Below are 19,717 nucleotides of genomic sequence, written 5' to 3' on the forward strand. Positions count from 1 at the left end.
TTACAAATGTCATATTATATATATATATATACAATGTACAAATAGTTAAAGGACACAAGATAAAATGAATAAGCATAAATATGGGTTGTATTTACAATGGTGTTTGTTCTTCACTGGTTGCCCTTTTCTCGTGGCAACAGGTCACAAATATTGCTGCTGTGATGGCACACTGTGGAATTTCACCCAAAAGATATGGGAGTTTTTCAAAAATGGATTTGTTTTCGAATTCTTTGTGGATCTGTGTAATCTGGGGTAAATATGTCTCTCTAATATGGTCATACATTGGGCAGGAGGTTAGGAAGTGCAGCTCAGTTTCCACCTCATTTTGTGGGCAGTGAGCACATAGCCTGTCTTCTCTTGAGAGCCATGTCTGCCTACGGCGGCCTTTCTCAATAGCAAGGCTATGCTCACTGAGTCTGTACATAGTCAAAGCTTTCCTTAATTTTGGGTCAGTCACAGTGGTCAGGTATTCTGCCGCTGTGTACTCTCTGTGTAGGGCCAAATAGCATTCTAGTTTGCTCTGTTTTTTTGTTAATTCTTTCCAATGTGTTAAGTAATTATCTTTTTGTTTTCTCATGATTTGGTTGGGTCTAATTGTGCTGTTGTCCTGGGGCTCTGTAGGGTGTGTTTGTGTTTGTGAACAGAGCCCCAGGACCAGCTTGCTTAGGGGACTCTTCTCCAGGTTCGTCTCTCTGTAGGTGATGGCTTTGTTATGGAAGGTTTGTGAATCGCTTCCTTTTAGGTGGTTGTAGAAATTAACGGCTCTTTTCTGGATTTTGATAATTAGTGGGTATCGGCCTAATTCTGCTCTGCATGCATTATTTGGTGTTTTACGTTGTACACGGAGGATATTTTTGCAGAATTCTGCGTGCAGAGTCTCAATTTGGTGTTTGTCCCATTTTGTGAAGTCTTGGTTGGTGAGCGGACCCCAGACCTCACAACCATAAAGGGCAATGGGCTCTATGACTGATTCAAGTATTTTTAGCCAAATCCTAATTGGTATGTTGAAATTTATGTTTCTTTTGATGGCATAGAATGCCCTTCTTGCCTTGTCTCTCAGATCGTTCACAGCTTTGTGGAAGTTACCTGTGGCGCTGATGTTTAGGCCAAGGTATGTATAGTTTTTTGTGTGCTCTAGGGCAACAGTGTCTAGATGGAATTTGTATTTGTGGTCCTGGTGACTGGACCTTTTTTGGGACACCATTATTTTGGTCTTACTGAGATTTACTGTCAGGGCCCAGGTCTGACAGAATCTGTGCAGAAAATCTAGGTGCTGCTGTAGGCCCTCCTTGGTTGGTGACAGAAGCACCAGATCATCAGCAAACAGCAGACATTTGACTTCGGATTCTAGCAGTGGGAGGCCGGGTGCTGCAGACTTTTCTAGTGCCCGTGCCAATTCGTTGATATATATGTTGAAGAGGGTGGGGCTTAAGCTGCATCCCTGTCTAACCCCACGACCCTGTGTGAAGAAATGTGTGTGTTTTTTGCCAATTTTAACCGCACACTTGTTGTTTGTGTACATGGATTTTATAATGTCGTATGTTTTACCCCCAACACCACTTTCCATCAGTTTGTATAGCAGACCCTCTCTCTCTCTCTCTCTGTCTCTCTGTCTCTCTCTCTCTGTCTGTCTCTCTCTCTCTCTCTCTCTCTCTCTCTCTCTCTCTCTCTGTCTCTCTCTCTGTCTCTCTCTGTCTCTCTCTCTCTCTCTCTGTCTCTCTGTCTCTCTCTCTCTCTGTCTCTGTCTCTGTCTCTCTCTGTCTCTGTCTCTCTCTGTCTCTCTGTGTCTCCCCTCTCTCTCTCTCTCTCTCTCTCTCTGTCTATCCCTCTCTCTCTCTCTCTCTCTCTGTCTCTCTCTGTCTCTGTCTCTGTCTCTGTCTCTCTCTCTCTCTCAATTCAATTCAATTCAAGGGCTTTATTGGCATGGGAAACATGTGTTAACATTGCCAAAGCAAGTGAGGTAGACAACATACAAAGTGAATATATAAAGTGAAAAACAACAAAAATTAACAGTAAACATTACACATACAGAAGTTTCAAAACAGTAAAGACATTACAAATGTCATATTATATATATATATACAATGTACAAATAGTTAAAGGACACAAGATAAAATGAATAAGCATAAATATGGGTTGTATTTACAATGGTGTTTGTTCTTCACTGGTTGCCCTCTTTCTCGTGGCAACAGGTCACAAATATTGCTGCTGTGATGGCACACTGTGGAATTTCACCCAAAAGATATGGGAGTTTTTCAAAATGGATTTGTTTTCGAATTCTTTGTGGATCTGTGTAATCTGGGGTAAATATGTCTCTCTAATATGGTCATACATTGGGCAGGAGGTTAGGAAGTGCAGCTCAGTTTCCACCTCATTTTGTGGGCAGTGAGCACATAGCCTGTCTTCTCTTGAGAGCCATGTCTGCCTACATTCAGGCCTTTCTCAATAGCAAGGCTATGCTCACTGAGTCTGTCCATAGTCAAAGCTTTCCTTAATTTTGGGTCAGTCACAGTGGTCAGGTATTCTGCCGCTGTGTACTCTCTGTGTAGGGCCAAATAGCATTCTAGTTTGCTCTGTTTTTTGTTAATTCTTTCCAATGTGTTAAGTAATTATCTTTTGTTTTCTCATGATTTGGTTCAGGGTCTAATTGTGCTGTTGTCCTGGGGCTCTGTAGGGTGTGTTTGTGTTTGGAACAGAGCCCCAGGACCAGCTTGCTTAGGGACTCTTCTCCAGGTTCAGATCCTCCTCTCTCTGTAGGTGATGGCTTTGTTATGGAAGGTTTGTGAATCGCTTCCTTTTAGGTGGTTGTAGAAATTAACGGCTCTTTTCTGGATTTTGATAATTAGTGGGTATCGGCCTAATTCTGCTCTGCATGCATTATTTGGTGTTTTACGTTGTACACGGAGGATATTTTTGCACCCTCTCTGCGTGCAGAGTCTCAATTTGGTGTTTGTCCCATTTTGTGAAGTCTTGGTTGGTGAGCGGACCCCAGACCTCACAACCATAAAGGGCAATGGGCTCTATGACTGATTCAAGTATTTTTAGCCAAATCCCTCCACCCTTGGTATGTTGAAATTTATGTTTCTTTGATGGCATAGAATGCCCTTCTTGCCTTGTCTCTCAGATCGTTCACAGCTTTGTGGAAGTTACCTGTGGCGCTGATGTTTAGGCCAAGGTATGTATAGATTTTTGTGTGCTCTAGGGCAACAGTGTCTAGATGGAATTTGTATTTGTGGTCCTGGTGACTGGACCTTTTTGGGACACCATTATTTTGGTCTTACTGAGATTTACTGTCAGGGCCCAGGTCTGACAGAATCTGTGCAGAAAATCTAGGTGCTGCTGTCAGGCCCTCCTTGGTTGGTGACAGAAGCACCAGATCATCAGCAAACAGCAGACATTTGACTTCGGATTCTAGCAGTGGGAGGCCGGGTGCTGCAGACTTTTCTAGTGCCCGTGCCAATTCGTTGATATATATGTTGAAGAGGGTGGGGCTTAAGCTGCATCCCTGTCTAACCCCACGACCCTGTGTGAAGAAATGTGTGTGTTTTTTGCCAATTTTAACCGCACACTTGTTGTTTGTGTACATGGATTTTATAATGTCGTATGTTTTACCCCCAACACCACTTTCCATCAGTTTGTATAGCAGACCCTCTCTCTCTCTCTCTCTGTCTCTCTGTCTCTCTCTCTCTGTCTCTCTCTCTCTCTCTCTCTCTCTCTCTCTCTCTGTCTCTCTGTCTCTGTCTCTCTGTCTCTGTCTCTGTCTGTGTCTCTGTCTCTGTCGCTCTCTCTCTCTGTCTCTGTCTCTTTCTGTCTCTCTCTCTCTCTCGGTCTGTCTCTCGCTATGTCTGTCTGTCTGTCTGTCTGTCTCTCTCTCTCTCTCCCACTACTCTCTCCTCTTCTGTCCTATCATCTCTTCCTTCTGTTAAATTCATCTCCCTCCTGTCTCCCGATTCTGCCTCTTTGACCCAACTCTCCTCCCTTTGACTCCCTTGACTCTCACTGTCCCCTTTCCTCCCAGCAGCTCCACCTTCCACTCCCTCCTCTCTTCCTCCTCTCTCCTTCCTCACTCCCTCCTCTCTCCCTCCTCTCTCCCTCCTCGCTCCCTCCTCGCTTCCTCCTCGCTCCCTCCTCTCTCCCTCCTCTTCCTCTGTATCTACTGCTAAAGACGTTTTCTATCTAAATCTCCTCATTCACTCAGCCTACTGAACCCACTGGTCCCACTCACACAGAACTACCCTACGCCTCTCTCTCCAGAATACATCCAGCAAATAGTGAGGTCGGGCCGCCCAACAACCTGCCCGCTCGACCCCATCCCCTCCTCCCTTCTCCAGACCCTCTCCCATTCTTCACTTCCCTTATCAACTCATCCCTGACCCCTGGCTGAGTCCCCTCTGACTTCAAGTTGGCCAGGGTCGCTCCCTTCCTCAAGAAACCCGAGCCCGCTGACATCAAAAACAACCTTTCTTTGATTTCCAAAACACTTCGGCGTGCTCTCTCTGACAAACTTTCTCACGATCTGTCTCAGAATGATCTTCTTGACCCTAACAAGTCAGTCTTCAAGACGAGTCACTCAACCAAGACTGCTTTTCTCTGTGTCAGAGAGGATCTCCGTTCTGCCAAATCGGACTCTCTCTCCTCTGTTCTCATCCTCCTAGATCTATCTGCTGCCTTCAACACCGTGAACCATCAGATCCTCCTCTCCACCCTCTCAGGGCTGGGTGTCTCAGACTCTATCAGATCCTCCTCTCCACCCTCTCAGGGCTGGGTGTCTCAGGCTCTATCAGATCCTCCTCTCCACCCTCTCAGGGCTGGGTGTCTCAGGCTCTATCATCTCCACCCTCTCAGGGCTGGGTGTCTGAGGCTCTATCAGATCCTCCTCTCCACCCTCTTAGGGCTGGGTGTCTCAGGCTCTATCAGATCCTCCTCTCCACCCTCTCAGGGCTGGGTGTCTCAGACTCAGCACACTCCTGGTGGCGTGGATAGTATCTGTACCACGTACTGTCACTCCTGGTGGCGTGGATAGTATCTGTACCTCTCCTATCACTGCTGGCGTCCCGCTCTCCTCTTCTCTCTATAGACCAAGTCACTTGTCATATCTTCACATGGTCTCTCCTCTCCTCTCTCTACACCAAGTCAGTCAGCTCCGTCATATCCTCACATGGTCTCTCCTATCACTGCTATGAGGATGGACCTCTCCTCTTCTCTCTCTACACCAAGTCACTCAGCTCCGTCATATCCTCTCATGGTCTCTCCTATCACTGCTATGAGGATGGACCTCTCCTCTACTCTCTATAGACCAAGTCACTCAGCTCCGTCATATCCTCCCATGGTCTCTCCTATGCATCTCTGTGTGCCTGTCAGATATCTCAGCTTGGATGTTGGCCCACCACCTCAACCTCAACAAAAAGGAGCTGCTCTTCCACCCAGGGAAGGCCTGCCCAGTCCAAGACCACTCAATCTCGGTTGACAACTACACGGTGTCCCCCTCCCAGTGTGCAAAGAAACTTGGCGTGACCCTGGACAACACCCTGTCGTTCTGTGCAAACAACAACCATACCTCACACAGGAAGCAGAACATCCATAGAGTATGACTTTTCCACACACAGGAAGCAGAACATCCATAGAGTATGACTTTTCCTCACACAGGAAGCAGAACATCCATAGAGTATGACTTTTCCACACACAGGAAGCAGAACATCCATAGAGTATGACTTTTCCACACACAGGAAGCAGAACATCCATAGAGTATGACTTTTCCTCACACAGGAAGCAGAACATCCATAGAGTATGACTTTTCCACACACAGGAAGCAGAACATCCATAGAGTATGACTTTTCCACACACAGGAAGCAGGACATCCATAGAGTATGACTTTTCCTCACACAGGAAGCAGGACATCCCATAGAGTATGACTTTTCCTCACACAGGAAGCAGGACATCCATAGAGTATGACTTTTCCTCACACAGGAAGCAGAACATCCATAGAGTATGACTTTTCCACACACAGGAAGCAGGACATCCCATAGAGTATGACTTTTCCACACACAGGAAGGAGGTCCTAATCCAGGCATTGGTCATATTTGTATTTATTCTTTTATTTAACTAGGCAAGTCCATTAAGAACAAATTCTTATTTTCAATGACGGCCTAGGAACAGTGGGTTAACTGCCTTGTTCAGGGGCAGAACGACAGATCTTTACCTTGTCAGCTCGGGGATTCAATCTTGCAACCTTTCGGTTACTAGTCCAACGCTCTAACCACTAGGCTACCCTGCCGCCTCTACACTCTAACCACTAGGCTACCTGCCACCTCTACACTCTAACCACTAGGCTACCCTGCCGCCTCTACACTCTAACCACTAGGCTACCCTGCCACCTCTACACTCTAACCACTAGGCTACCTGCCACCTCTACACTCTAACCACTAGGCTATCCTATCTGGACTACCGTTGGCAAGATTCCTCCTAAAGTCAGGACCACAGAGTCCCTGCCCGTCTCCCTGACAATGTCTCAAATTCTGTCTTTGAAGAAAATCTTAAAGGAACTCACGACGACTGGGAGCTGGAAATCATGCTCGGTAGGCGAGCAGCAAAAAGAATCTGAAACAGAGACCGGACATAAACATAGTTTATTAGACAGGTTCAGGTTCCTCCTCTTCTCCCATCGTCGTGAACAGGACACTGAGGATGTGATATTCAGACCAAGAGCAGAGTTGAGACATGGGAAGGGATCTAATCCTTAGGATAAAGACTGAGCCTACGTCACAAATGTCAGCCTGTTCCCTATATAGTGAACTACTTTTCACCAGGACCTATAGGGATCTGGGTAAAAGTAGTGCACTATATAGGACCCATAGGGCTCTGGGTAAAAGTAGTGCACTATATAGGACCCATAGGACTCTGATTAAAAGTAGTGCACTATATAGGACCCATAGGGCTCTGATTAAAAGTAGTGCACTATATAGGACCCATAGGACTCTGATTAAATGTAGTGCACTATACAGGACCCATAGAGATCTGGGATCTGGGTAAAAGTAGTGCACTATAGAGGACCCATAGGGCTCTGGTTAAATGTAGTGCACTATATAGGACCCATAGGGATCTGGGTAAAAGTAGTGCACTATACAGGACCCATAGGGCTCTGGTTAAATGTAGTGCACTACAGGACCCATAGGACTCTGATTAAAAGTAGTGCACTATACAGGACCCATAGGGCTCTGATTAAAAGTAGTGCACTATACAGGACCCATAGGGATCTGGTTAAATGTAGTGCACTATACAGGACCCATAGGGATCTGGTTAAATGTAGTAGAGACAGGAGAGAGAGAGGACTACTGGACCCATAGGACTCTGATTAAAAGTAGTGCACTATACAGGACCCATAGGGCTCTGATTAAAAGTAGTGCACTATACAGGACCCATAGGGATCTGGTTAAATGTAGTGCACTACAGGACCCATAGGACTCTGATTAAAAGTAGTGCACTATATAGGACCCATAGGGCTCTGATTAAATGTAGTGCACTATATAGGACCCATAGGGCTCTGGTTAAATGTAGTGCACTATACAGGACCCATAGGGCTCTGGTTAAATGTAGTGCACTATACAGGACCCATAGGGCTCTGATTAAATGTAGTGCACTATATAGGACCCATAGGGATCTGGTTAAATGTAGTGCACTATACAGGACCCATAGGGCTCTGATTAAATGTAGTGCACTATACAGGACCCATAGGGCTCTGGTTAAATGTAGTGCACTATATAGGACCCATAGGGATCTGGTTAAATGTAGTGCACTATATAGGACCCATAGGGCTCTGGTTAAATGTAGTGCACTATACAGGACCCATAGGGCTCTGGTTAAATGTAGTGCACTATACAGGACCCATAGGAATCTGATTAAATGTAGTGCACTATACAGGACCCATAGGGCTCTGGTTAAAAGTAGTGTACTATTTAGGACCCATAGGGCTCTGATTAAAAGTATTCCCCTAATTTGGGAATAGGCTGAAATTTGGGATAAACATTGACTAAAGACAGACATCTGTTTACATCTGGGCCCTTGATTGGAGCTTACAGCGGCCAGAGATAAAAGGCTATTTCAAGGCTGTGTGTGTGTGTGTGTTTTGTCTTAGACAGGGGTCAGTAGGTGCCAGCAGTGCCCCGCCCACAGCCAAATCTCTTAGCCAATCGTGGGAAGGCAGGGATGGCGTCGGAGAGGAGAACGGAGGGAGCGGCATCGCCACACGAGGTGGAGTGACACTGCCAGAGAACTGGGAGCTGGCCTTCAGTAACTCAGGAGAGGCTTACTACATAGAGTGAGTAGAGACAGGAGAGAGAGAGGACTGGGAGCTGGCCTTCAGTAACTCAGGAGAGGCTTACTACATAGAGTGAGTAGAGACAGGAGAGAGAGAGGACTGGGAGCTGGCCTTCAGTAACTCAGGAGAGGCTTACTACATAGAGTGAGTAGAGACAGGAGAGAGAGAGGACTGGGAGCTGGCCTTCAGTAACTCAGGAGAGGTTTACTACATAGAGTGAGTAGAGACAGGAGAGAGAGAGAACTGGGAGCTGGCCTTCAGTAACTCAGGAGAGGCTTACTACATAGAGTAGAGACAGGAGAGAGAGAGGACTGGGAGCTGGCCTTCAGTAACTCAGGAGAGGCTTACTACATAGAGTAGAGACAGGAGAGAGAGAGGACTGGGAGCTGGCCTTCAGTAACTCAGGAGAGGCTTACTACATAGAGCTGAGTAACTAGAGACAGGAGAGAGAGAGGACTGGGAGCTGGCCTTCAGTAACTCAGGAGAGGCTTACTACATAGAGTGAGTAGAGACAGGAGAGAGAGAGGACTGGGAGCTGGCCTTCAGTAACTCAGGAGAGGCTTACTACATAGAGTGAGTAGAGACAGGACTGGGAGCTGGCCTTCAGTAACTCAGAGAGGACTGGGAGACTGGCCTTCAGTAACTCAGGAGAGGCTTACATAGAGTGAGTAGAGACAGGGAGAGGAGAGGACTGGGAGCTGGCAGTAACTCAGGAGAGGCATAGAGTGAGTAGAGACAGGAGAGAGAGAGGACTGGGAGCTGGCCTTCAGTAACTCAGGAGAGGCTTACTACATAGAGTGAGTAGAGACAGGAGAGAGAGAGGACTGGGAGCTGGCCTTCAGTAACTCAGGAGAGGCTTACTACATAGAGTAGAGACAGGAGAGAGAGAGAGGAGAGAGGAGAGAGAGACAGTTATACTACATAGAGAGAGGAGAGTTATACTACATAGAGTAGAGACAGGAGAGAAAGAGAACTGGGAGCTGGCCTTCAGTAACTCAGGAGAGGCTTACTACATAGAGTAGAGACAGGAGAGAGGAGAGAGGAGAGAGAGAGAGTTATACTACATAGAGAGAGGAGAGTTATACTACATAGAGAGAGGAGAGTTATACTACATAGAGAGAGGAGAGTTATACTACATAGAGAGAGGAGAGTTATACTACATAGAGTAGAGACAGGAGAGAAAGAGAACTGGGAGCTAGCCTTCAGTAACTCAGGAGAGGCTTACTACATAGAGTAGAGACAGGAGAGAGGAGAGAGGAGAGAGAGAGAGTTATACTACATAGAGAGAGAGAGAGTTATACTACATAGAGAGAGGAGAGTTATACTACATAGAGTAGAGACAGGAGAGAAAGAGAACTGGGAGCTGGCCTTCAGTAACTCAGGAGAGGCTTACTACATAGAGTAGAGACAGGAGAGAGAGAGAGGAGAGAGGAGAGAGAGAGAGTTATACTACATAGAGAGAGGAGAGTTATACTACATAGAGTTTAGAGAGAATATAACTTTACTACATAGAGTGGTTGGAGAGTGTAGAGCTTATGATGATTAGGTTGGTGGTGATAATGATGATGATGGTGGAGGGGGTGATCTCTTCCTCCCCTCAGTCACATCTCTAAGACAACCAGCTGGCTGGACCCCAGAGATCAGAGCAGGGAGATCCTCAGCGAGACAGACAGTGAGTCTACCTACCTTATCCTCCTGTTTCCCCATACTCCCCATCCTCTCCCTCCTACCCCCTATATCTCCCTCCTACCCCCTCTCTCTCCTCCATCCTCTCCCTCCTACACCCTCTCTCTCCCCCTATATCTCCCTCCTACCCCCTCTCTCTCCTCCATCCTCTCCCTCCTACCCCTATATCTCCCTCCTACCCCCTCTCTCTCCTCCATCCTCTCCCTCCTACCCCCTCTCTCTCCCCCATCCTCTCCCTCCTACCCCCTCTCTCCCCTATATCTCCCTCCTACCCCCCCTCTCTCTCCCCATCCTCTCCCTCCTACCCCCTCTCTCTCCCCCTATATCTCCCTCCTACCCCCTCTCTCTCTGTAACAATACAGAGGCGGATGCAAGATGCAAGCAACGATGGTTTAATGAATACAGGTTACAGCAGCAACAGGACAGACAGACTGTACTCAGACGGAATCCGACCCAGGGACTAGGGCGCATCCTCCTATGTGAGCGTGCTGAGAAACCCAGGGGAGAGTGTCCGGATGGGTAGGAAGGAGCACAGCAGATAATCCACACAAGGGCGGCGAGAGAAGAGTACGGACACACGACACAACCTCAGGGAAGTAACAACGATCTGACAACAAGAAACACTGGTTACAGAACATATAAAGGGAAGATAAGTGATTCCAGCTGGCGCAGACAATCAGGCCGAGATTGGGAACCACGCCCACACAAACACGGGAGAGAGAGAGAGAGAGAGAAAAGGAAAAGGAGGCAGTGGATTCATGAACCGTGACACTCTCCCCCTATATCTCCCTCCTACCCCCTCTCTCTCCTCCATCATCTCCCTCCTACCCCCTCTCTCTCCCCCATCCTCTCCCTCCTACCCCCTCTCTCTCCCCCTATATCTCCCTCCTACCCCCTCTCTCCCCCATCCTCTCCCTCCTACCCCTCTCTCTCCCCCTATATCTCCCTCCTTCTCATCCCCTCCCATACTGTCTCTCATCTCCCTTCGTCTCTCTCATGTTTTGTCGTGTGTTGTCTAACACCGAGACAGCATTCAGTTCTACTGAAATGGAGTCGTGAATTAGAGATATATTTTCATATTGTCGTAAAAATATGTCTGTTAGTCATGAGACTACATATTTTCATCATTGAACTGCAGAGGGCGCCAGAGAATCAGTTGTTAAACCTGTTCAGAGACAGCCGCCGTGCGGTAGCTCTGTCTTGTCTGTTATGTGAATACACATGGACAGTCTATCATAGATATATGTGAATAGACATGGACAGTCTATCATATATATATGTGAATAGACATAGACAGTCTATCATAGATATATGTGAATAGACATGGACAGTCTACCATAGATATATGTGAGAGACGTAGACAGTCTATCATAGATATATGTGAATACACATGGACAGTCTATCATAGATATATGTGAATACACATAGACAGTCTATCATAGATATATGTGAATACACATAGACAGTCTATCATAGATATATGTGAATACACTTGGACAGTCTATCATAGATATATGTGAATACACATAGACAGTCTATCATAGATATATGTGAATACACATAGACAGTCTATCATAGATATATGTGAATACACATGGACAGTCTATCATAGATATATGTGAATACACATAGACAGTCTATCATAGATATATGTGAATACACATAGACAGTCTATCATAGATATATGTGAATACACATAGACAGTCTATCATAGATATATGTGAATACACATAGACAGTCTATCATAGATATATGTGAATACACATAGACAGTCTATCATAGATATATGTGAATACACATAGACAGTCTATCATAGATATATGTGAATAGACATGGACAGTCTATCATAGATATATGTTAATACACATAGACAGTCTATCATAGATATATGTGAAAGACGTCTGGAGAAACCAGGACTGATTTGACTACAATGAGACTAGCCCTGGGTAAATAAAAGACAAATAAATACTAGGCGGAGGTAGGATCCTTACAACAGGAAACTAATGGTCTGTGTCCCTGTCCCCTGCCAGTACCTGCTTTCACGGACCAGCCAGCAGAGCTGAAGGGTTACTCCATCCATACCCGTCTGTCTAAAGGGCTGCAGGGGTTCGGCTTCAACATAGTGGGAGGAAGCAGGCGGAGAGAGTTTCTCCAGGTCTACAGCGTGACACCAGGAGGACCACCCGCTCTCAACACAGGTAGCATTAACACAGGTAGCATTAACACAGGTAGCATTAACACAGGTAGGATTAACACAGGTAGCATTAACACAGGTAACATTAACACAGGTAGAATTAACACAGGTAGGATTAACACAGGTAGCATTAACACAGGTAGGATTAACACAGGTAGCATTAACACAGGTAGCATTAACACAGGTAGCATTAACACAGGTAGCATTAACACAGGTAGGATTAACACAGGTAGGATTAACACAGGTAGCATTAACACAGGTAACATTAACACAGGTAGAATTAACACAGGTAGGATTAACACAGGTAGCATTAACACAGGTAGGATTAACACAGGTAGGATTAACACAGGTAGCATTAACACAGGTAGAATTAACACAGGTAGCATTAACACAGGTAGAATTAACACAGGTAGCATTAACACAGGTAGCATTAACACAGGTAGGATTAACACAGGTAGGATTAACACAGGTAGGATTAACACAGGTAGGATTAACACAGGTAGCATTAACACAGGTAGCATTAACACAGGTAGGATTAACACAGGTAGGATTAACACAGGTAGGATTAACACAGGTAGCATTAACACAGGTAGGATTAACACAGGTAGGATTAACACAGCTGGATTAACACAGGTAGCATTAACACAGGTAGCATTAACACAGGTGGGATTAACACAGCTGGATTAACACAGGTAGATTTAACACAGGTAGCGTTAACACAGGTAGCATTAACACAGTTAGGACTAACACAGGTAGGTTTAACACAGGTAGGATGTGCACAGGTAGGTTTTACACAGGTAGGATTTGTACAGGTAGGATTAACACAGGTAGAATTAACACAGGTAGGATTTACACAGGTAGGATTAACACAGGTAGGTTTAACACAGGTAGGATTAACACAGGTAGGATTAACACAGGTAGGATTAACACATGCAGGATTAACACAGGTAGGATAGACCCAGGTAGGATAGACACAGGTAGGATTAACACATGTAGTATAGACACAGGTAGGATAGACACATGTAGGATTAACACATGTAGGATAGACACAGGTAGGATAGACACATGTAGGATAGACACATGTAGGATAGACACAGGTAGGATAGACACATGTAGGATTAACACATGTAGGATAGACACAGGTAGGATAGACACATGTAGGATAGACACAGGTAGGATTAACACATGTAGGACTAACACATGTAGGATAGACACATGTAGGGTAGACACATGTAGGACTAACACATGTAGGACTTGAAGAGAGTTGAAAATGTGAAGGGGATTGAAGTTTTGAAGGGAGTTGAAAATGTAAAGAGAGTTGAAGATTTGAAGGGGGTTGAAGATTTGAAGGGGGTTGAACATTTGAAGGGAGTTGAAGATTTGAAGGGGGTTGAAGATTTGAAGGGGGTTGAAGATTTGAAGGGGGATGAAGATTTGAAGGGAGTTGAAGATTTGAAGGGGGTTGAAGATTTGAAGGGGGTTGAAGATTTGAAGGGGGTTGAAGATTTGAAGGGGGTTGAAGATTTGAAGGGAGTTGAAGATTTGAAGGGGGTTGAAGATTTGAAGGGGGTTGAAGATTTGAAGGGAGTTGAAGATTTGAAGGGGGTTGAAGATTTGAAGGGGGTTGAAGATTTGAAGGGAGTTGAAGATTTGAAGGGGGTTGAAGATTTGAAGGGGGTTGAAAATTTGAAGGGAGTTGAAGATTTGAAGGGGGTTGAAGCTTTGAAGGGAGTTGAAGATTTGAAGGGAGTTGAAAATTTGAAGGGAGTTGTTTCTCCTGAACATAATCTCCAGAAGGGTATAAATACACAGAGCAGAAATAGAAACTCAACAATTTCAACAATTTCACAGCAAGAGTTACAGTTCGTCTAAGGAAATCTGTCAATTAAAATCAATTCATTGGGCCCTAATCTCTGGAATTTCACATGAATGGGCAGAGGGGTAGATTGTATGTTTGAATTGCAGCTCATGAAACGTGGGACGAACACTTTACATGTGTTCATATAGTTTTTCAGTATTCCATTTTTTTTTCCTGATTCATTAAGAAATCTACATTTAGATACCTGTATGTGTTTTTGGTTGTTGAGTCAATTAGACCAATTAGACCAATTAGACCAATTAGACCATGCCAATTTCAAGCTTTTCTTTTAAAAATAAAACATTGTTTCAGAATATTTAGGTAAATTCGCTGGCTAATTCCTTGATCCTGCTTTGTAGTGGTATACCCTTCCCATCTACACCTAATCCTAATCCTGCTTTATAGTGGTATACCCTTCCCATCTATACCTAATCCTGCTTTATAGTGGTATACCCTTCCCATCTATACCTAATCCTGCTTTATAGTGGTATACCCTTCCCATCTACACCTAATCCTAATCCTGCTTTATAGTGGTATACCCTTCCCATCTACACCTAATCCTAATCCTGTTTTGTAGTGGTATACCCTTCCCATCTACACCTAATCCTAATCCTGCTTTATAGTGGTATACCCTTCCCATCTACACCTAATCCTAATCCTGCTTTGTAGTGGTATACCCTTCCCATCTACACCTAATCCTAATCCTGCTTTGTAGTTGTATACCCTTCCCATCTACACCTAATCCTAATCCTGCTTTATAGTGGTATACCCTTCCCATCTACACCTAATCCTGCTTTATAGTGGTATACCCTTCCCATCTACACCTAATCCTAATCCTGCTTTATGGTGGTATACCCTTCCCATCTACACCTAATCCTAATCCTGCTTTATAGTGGTATACCCTTCCCATCTACACCTAATCCTGCTTTATAGTGGTATACCCTTCCCATCTACACCTAATCCTGCTTTATAGTGGTATACCCTTCCCATCTACACCTAATCCTAATCCTGCTTTATAGTGGTATACCCTTCCCATCTACACCTAATCCTAATCCTGCTTTATAGTGGTATACCCTTCCCATCTACACCTAATCCTAATCCTGCTTTGTAGTGGTATACCCTTCCCATCTACACCTAATCCTAATCCTGCTTTATAGTGGTATACCCTTCCCATCTACACCTAATCCTAATCCTGCTTTATAGTGATATACCCTTCCCATCTACACCTAATCCTGCTTTATAGTGGTATACCCTTCCCATCTACACCTAATCCTGCTTTATAGTGGTATACCCTTCCCATCTACACCTAATCCTAATCCTGCTTTATAGTGGTATACCCTTCCCATCTACACCTAATCCTAATCCTGCTTTATAGTGGTATACCCTTCCCATCTACACCTAATCCTAATCCTGCTTTATAGTGGTATACCCTTCCCATCTACACCTAATCCTAATCCTGCTTTATAGTGGTATACCCTTCCCATCTACACCTAATCCTAATCCTGCTTTGTAGTGGTATACCCTTCCCATCTACACCTAATCCTAATCCTGCTTTATAGTGGTATACCCTTCCCATCTACACCTAATCCTAATCCTGCTTTATAGTGATATACCCTTCCCATCTACACCTAATCCTGCTTTATAGTGGTATACCCTTCCCATCTACACCTAATCCTGCTTTATAGTGGTATACCCTTCCCATCTACACCTAATCCTAATCCTGCTTTATAGTGGTATACCCTTCCCATCTACACCTAATCCTAATCCTGCTTTATAGTGGTATACCCTTCCCATCTACACCTAATCCTAATCCTGCTTTATAGTGGTATACCCTTCCCATCTACACCTAATCCTAATCCTGCTTTATAGTGGTATACCCTTCCCATCCACACCTAATCCTAATCCTGCTTTATGGTGGTATACCCTTCCCATCTACACCTAATCCTGCTTTGTAGTGGTATACCCTTCCCATCTACACCTAATCCTAATCCTGCTTTATGGTGGTATACCCTTCCCATCTACAACTAATCCTAATCCTGCTTTGTAGTGGTATACCCTTCCCATCTACACCTAATCCTAATCCTGCTTTATAGTGGTATACCCTTCCCATCTACACCTAATCCTAATCCTGCTTTGTAGTGGTATACCCTTCCCATCTACACCTAATCCTAATCCTGCTTTATGGTGGTATACCCTTCCCATCTACACCTAATCCTAATCCTGCTTTGTAGTGGTATACCCTTCCCATCTACACCTAATCCTAATCCTGCTTTATAGTGGTATACCCTTCCCATCTACACCTAATCCTAATCCTGCTTTATGGTGGTATACCCTTCCCATCTACACCTAATCCTAATCCTGCTTTGTAGTGGTATACCCTTCCCATCTACACCTAATCCTAATCCTGCTTTATGGTGGTATACCCTTCCCATCTACACCTAATCCTAATCCTGCTTTTTTGTAGTGGTATACCCTTCCCATCTACACCTAATCCTAATCCTGCTTCATAGTGGTATACCCTTCCCATCTACACCTAATCCTAATCCTGCTTTATAGTGGTATACCCTTCCCATCTACACCTAATCCTAATCCTGCTTTATAGTGGTATACCCTTCCCATCTACACCTAATCCTAATCCTGCTTTATAGTGGTATACGCTTCCCATCTACACCTAATCCTAATCCTGCTTTATAGTGGTATACGCTTCCCATCTACACCTAATCCTGCTTTATAGTGGTATACGCTTCCCATCTACACCTAATCCTGCTTTATAGTGGTATACCCTTCCCATCTACACCTAATCCTGCTTTGTAGTGGTATACCCTTCCCATCTACACCTAATCCTAATCCTGCTTTGTAGTGGTATACCCTTGCCATCTACACCTAATCCTAATCCTGCTTTATAGTGGTATACCCTTCCCATCTACACCTAATCCTAATCCTGCTTTATAGTGGTATACCCTTCCCATCTACATCTAATCCTAATCCTGCTTTATAGTGGTATACCCTTCCCATCTACACCTAATCCTAATCCTGCTTTATAGTGGTATACCCTTCCCATCTACACCTAATCCTAATCCTGCTTTATAGTGGTATACCCTTCCCATCTACATCTAATCCTAATCCTGCTTTATAGTGGTATACCCTTCCCATCTACACCTAATCCTAATCCTGCTTTATAGTGGTATACCCTTCCCATCTACACCTAATCCTAATCCTGCTTTATAGTGGTATACCCTTCCCATCTACACCTAATCCTAATCCTGCTTTATAGTGGTATACCCTTCCCATCTACACCTAATCCTAATCCTGCTTTATAGTGGTATACCCTTCCCATCTACACCTAATCCTAATCCTGCTTTATAGTGGTATACCCTTCCCATCTACACCTAATCCTAATCCTGCTTTATAGTGGTATACCCTTCCCATCTACACCTAATCCTAATCCTGCTTTGTAGTGGTATACCCTTCCCATCTACACCTAATCCTAATCCTGCTTTATAGTGGTATACCCTTCCCATCTACACCTAATCCTGCTTTATAGTGGTATACCCTTCCCATCTACACCTAATCCTAATCCTGCTTTATAGTGGTATACCCTTCCCATCTACACCTAATCCTAATCCTGCTTTATAGTGGTATACCCTTCCCATCTACACCTAATCCTAATCCTGCTTTATAGTGGTATACGCTTCCCATCTACACCTAATCCTAATCCTGCTTTATAGTGGTATACGCTTCCCATCTACACCTAATCCTGCTTTATAGTGGTATACGCTTCCCATCTACACCTAATCCTGCTTTATAGTGGTATACCCTTCCCATCTACACCTAATCCTGCTTTGTAGTGGTATACCCTTCCCATCTACACCTAATCCTAATCCTGCTTTGTAGTGGCATACCCTTGCCATCTACACCTAATCCTAATCCTGCTTTATAGTGGTATACCCTTCCCATCTACACCTAATCCTAATCCTGCTTTATAGTGGTATACCCTTCCCATCTACATCTAATCCTAATCCTGCTTTATAGTGGTATACCCTTCCCATCTACACCTAATCCTAATCCTGCTTTATAGTGGTATACCCTTCCCATCTACACCTAATCCTAATCCTGCTTTATAGTGGTATACCCTTCCCATCTACATCTAATCCTAATCCTGCTTTATAGTGGTATACCCTTCCCATCTACACCTAATCCTAATCCTGCTTTATAGTGGTATACCCTTCCCATCTACACCTAATCCTAATCCTGCTTTATAGTGGTATACCCTTCCCATCTACACCTAATCCTAATCCTGCTTTATAGTGGTATACCCTTCCCATCTACACCTAATCCTAATCCTGCTTTATAGTGGTATACCCTTCCCATCTACACCTAATCCTAATCCTGCTTTATAGTGGTATACCCTTCCCATCTACACCTAATCCTAATCCTGCTTTATAGTGGTATACCCTTCCCATCTACACCTAATCCTAATCCTGCTTTGTAGTGGTATACCCTTCCCATCTACACCTAATCCTAATCCTGCTTTATAGTGGTATACCCTTCCCATCTACACCTAATCCTGCTTTATAGTGGTATACCCTTCCCATCTACACCTAATCCTAATCCTGCTTTATAGGGGTATACCCTTCCCATCTACACCTAATCCTGCTCTGCGGGCCCTAGAATATAATCGCACGCACACACACACACGCACGCACGCACACACACACACACACACACACACACACACACACACACACACACACACACACACACACACACACACACACACGCTATCACCTCTCATACAAGTGGTGCAATAAGCCCCTACTGGCAGCTACAGTCATCCTATATTCACTCAATGATACTGAAGGTACACTACATACTGAAATTATCTATTGTAGTGGATGCTATAACACATTATCTATTGTAGTGTATATGATATAACACATTATCTATTATCTATTGTAGTGTATGCTATAACACATTATCTATTGTAGTGTATATGATATAACACATTATCTATTATCTATTGTAGTGGATGCTATAACACATTATCTATTGTAGTGGATGATATAACACATTATCTATTGTAGTGGATGATATAACACATTATCTATTATCTATTGTAGTGGATGCTATAACACATTATCTATTGTAGTGGATGCTATAACACATTATCTATTATCTATTGTAGTGGATGACATAACACATTATCTATTATCTATTGTAGTGTATGATATAACACATTATCTATTATCTATTGTAGTGGATGATATAACACATTATCTATTGTAGTGGATGCTATAACACATTATCTATTGTAGTGGATGCTATAACACATTATCTATTGTAGTGGATGCTATAACACATTATCTATTGTAGTGGATGCTATAACACATTATCTATTATCTATTGTAGTGGATGCTATAACACATTATCTATTGTAGTGGATGCTATAACACATTATCTATTGTAGTGGATGATATAACACATTATCTATTGTAGTGGATGCTATAACACATTATCTATTATAATGGATGCTATAACACATTATCTATTGTAGTGGATGCTATAACACATTATCTATTGTGGTGGATGCTATAACACATTATCTATTGTGGTGGATGCTATAACACATTATCTATTGTGGTGGATGCTATAACACATTATCTAT

At 43.9% G+C, this 19,717-nt stretch overlaps 1 pseudogene; it reads left to right on the forward strand.

The window, feature by feature from the left end:
- Positions 1-19,717, forward strand: part of LOC115127939 (membrane-associated guanylate kinase, WW and PDZ domain-containing protein 3-like) — a 157,705-nt pseudogene that overhangs the window by 80,203 nt on the left and 57,785 nt on the right.

This window comes from Oncorhynchus nerka, linkage group LG20, assembly GCF_034236695.1.
Source record: "Oncorhynchus nerka isolate Pitt River linkage group LG20, Oner_Uvic_2.0, whole genome shotgun sequence".
NCBI lineage: Eukaryota > Metazoa > Chordata > Actinopteri > Salmoniformes > Salmonidae > Oncorhynchus > Oncorhynchus nerka.